The 3,410-nt window shown below is 42.2% G+C and overlaps 1 long non-coding RNA gene across 1 annotated transcript in view; it reads left to right on the plus strand.

Annotated features, from left to right (window-relative positions):
- The window catches only part of LOC135233277 (uncharacterized), a 16,904-nt gene extending 15,243 nt beyond the window's left edge, over window positions 1-1,661 (plus strand). The window contains exons 3-4 of the long non-coding RNA XR_010323802.1: window positions 418-500; window positions 685-1,661. This is a non-coding gene — a long non-coding RNA (uncharacterized LOC135233277). The remainder of the gene's footprint in view (window positions 1-417; window positions 501-684) is intronic.
- Window positions 1,662-3,410: the final 1,749 nt, after the last annotated feature.

Consider the following 3,410-nt stretch of genomic DNA (forward strand, 5'->3'; position numbering starts at 1 on the left):
CAATGCACTGCTTCATGCTCTAATCTGTATAGGAGTCTCTCTACTGTTACAGGAAATATATTTTTTTTTAACCTGGTAACGTTGCTTTGATGACACGGTCAACGGAAGTTGAGAGAGAGGAAAGGCACTTTTTGCCTGGATAGCACATGCGGGGTCACTTTGAGCAAACGTCCTTACGATGGCTGTGTAATTCATGTTCCTTTTGGGGTGGGGGGGGGGGGCAGAAATCAAGAGCCATAGCTCTGTCGAGAGGAGACTGCGATGACCGCATGACGCGATACTTACTTCGGTACAAATTAAATACTATTCTCCGCGTGTTAGATAACATTGCCTGTGGGAGAAAAAAAAAAAAAATTAATAAATGTAAAAAGCCAAAAAACCCACAGGTCAGGGCTTATGGATATGATGTATTTTCAGAGCACGTCCATCTGCTGCAGCCACCCCTGCTCGCCGGTCCGGCACCGCGTCCCTCGGCTGTTCCTGCTTGACTCATCTGTTAAGTAAGGCTTTGGTGGCGAATATCATTTTATGAATACATTCCCATGAATACATTAACATCCCGTCCCTGCCCATTTGCTACAGTGTTGCTTCTCACAGTTAATCATTGGCCAGATAAACCGTGTACATATTTGCTGCCCATCTGCCAAGAAGGTGTTATAAAGTGCTGTTGTCCTCTCACTCTAGCAGGTGGACGGAGAGGGTGGAATAGGAGGCCTTGGCAGTCTGAGTCTGCGTGGGAACAGTCTTACCCGCGTCCGCAACTTCGGAAAATTCGCGCCGGAATAGTAGCCATGATGAATTTATTGCCGCCTTCTTGTTTTTTTTTCTTCCTTTCAAAATTTCTTTCTCCCCTCATCTCTTTTATTTATCGAAGTATGTATTTATTTACCAGGCACCCTGATAAAGTGTAATTAAATAATTTAACCAATTATTATTAATATATATATATATATATTAATTTTGGTTACTTTGAGCTCTAGCCAACATGGCAAAGCCAACATGGTACCTACTGTAATGCTCCCACATTATAGACACATTTTGAGGGTGGTGATTCTCCTCATACCAAAGAAATGAAGAATAAAATAATGCGGGTAGTCTGAGGGCCTTCGCTGCTCCAGATTATTTTACGAGTCTTGAAAGAGCGAACCGCGCACCACATTAAAAGCGCTCCTCGCCGGACGGCTAACTGCTCCTCTCCTTAAAACTCGGAAGCACCCCATCAATTATGTCCTAAGCAGCCATACTGAAGATATCACTCGGAACAGTGTGAGGGGGACGAGGCTGTCAGGCCGATGATAGATGTGCTGGGATGGCGGTGGCCTGCCGCGGCGGGCTCTCCTGGGCACGCAGCTGCGGAGCGCTTAATGCCGTACGCACGCGCGCGGACACACACGCGCGCACACACACACACACACAAACATATGCACGTGCATGGGCACACATATGTACACGCACAGCAGGAGGAAGGAATCTGCCACGGTGCTGGGTAATGGCAGCCGACGTTAGTGTCTTACGGAGCAAGTAGGGAGTATCCTTCTCTGATAGCTCCTGTACGCCTCTACTAGTACAGAACTAACCGTGGGTTTCTCTAAAAGCAGCCTCTCTCTGTTTGTCAGAGGCCTAATGTACACTGAAGGGATGTTTCTTCACACTGTAGTTTTTACTTGGAGAGATTTCCGTTTTGACAGCAGTTAAGTTAGACCTGTCTTAAGCACTGTCCTCCCCCGTCTCCTTATGACAGCTTAACTGTTACTTTGCCTGTAAGGTAGGCCTACACTGACAGCAAAAAATGATTTGCCTACTCATTCTTATAAAATATACTTCATGGATTAGCAAAGATTAAAACAGGAGTAATTAATCTCAGATGTTTTCCAAGTTTATCATTTTTAAGTGATACCAAATATACATTGAAGACAAAATGCATATGATAGTTCTTTCCAAATATCTTCCTTTGAATAACACTGACACGAATGTTTGTCATGTTTACATCTCATCAAAAACATAACGGGAAATTCTGCGTGTCAAATTAATTTAAAACGCTCGGCCCCTTTGCACAGCTGCAAATAAAACGACGGTGGCCATGTCACTAATTATACAATTGCCACTTTGATGTCCAATAGTCATTAAAGATTCAATTGGGTTTGGAGAAAATTAATAGAGCATTAATCAACATGCGCTAATTTGCTAATAACGTGTTAATTAAATCACGCATTTAAAGTTCTGAGACATGTAATGCTTATTCTACCATACAGTTTCATTCAGCCTCTGTTCTAGGGATCGGAGGAAAGGCAGCTCTGTTGGTATGTGAGAGAAATTAGGCAGCTCTGAGAGTCGGTGTAGCCCAGACCAGCTGTGCAAATGTACATATGCGCAGCACATAATGAATAAAGCTCAGACTCTACTGAGATTTAACGTTACCTTGTGTGCGGTGTGGTGATCCTCCCCCAGAAGCGCAAAAGCACAATTTCACCTTAAATGATCGATCGCGGTAAATTAACGAAGGAAATGCCCGGCTCTAACAAATGATGATTTGACCGGAGCTACAGATGTGCATTTGCAGCACCATATGGTTACCGTTCGCTTTGACTCTGGGATGTAAATACATACCATTGAGGAGGATAGAGAATGGCAGAAAGCCAATACAAAAGCATGTCTTGAGCCCCAGATCAATGAATTATTGTGATAGTGTGTAGCCATCGTTGTACCTTAATGTGAAATCAATAGGCCCTGGTGGTATAAAACGGTTGACCTGAGTTTTCACTTTTTTTTCTTTCCGCAGCTTCCCTCCGTAGTTATGGTTCCATAAGCTCTGGGACATCTTTTATTTTCAAAGAATTACAAACGTTGCGGGCGAATGGGCCGAACAAGTGAGCAGAGTTAATAATCGACCTCTCTTATCGCTCTTAAGGCGGTAACTGATTCTTTCTTGGCTGGAATGTTTTGCAGTGCAGTTGGATTGCACCGTGGAAACTTACAATTTCGAATCAGTTCTACCTGACGAATTAAATATGTGAGGGGAGTAACGTTATGCCAATAAACCGTTGTTGTGCTTAAAAATAATTTGATTGTAAAACAGTGCATGCAAATTATAGCCTAGCCTACACAATAATGTTATTTCTACGTATCTGTAGGCCTATTTTTATTTACCATTTATTTTCAGAAACTATCGTTGCTTTACTTAAATTACAATTAAACCCAAATGATCGAAAATATGATGGTCTTAAATGTGAAACATTAAAGGGAATTTGCGGGACGGTATCTGTGTTTTCACTAACAATCATTAAAACATAGCTGTTAAATCTTGAAATTATAACTGTATTTACTTGGAAAAATCAAAATACGCTTGAAGACTAACCCCAGAGAAAAAAAGAAACCCACATCAACTCCAACACAACATTGCGCATTACAGC

Source organism: Anguilla rostrata, chromosome 10 (genome assembly GCF_018555375.3).
Source record: "Anguilla rostrata isolate EN2019 chromosome 10, ASM1855537v3, whole genome shotgun sequence".
NCBI lineage: Eukaryota > Metazoa > Chordata > Actinopteri > Anguilliformes > Anguillidae > Anguilla > Anguilla rostrata.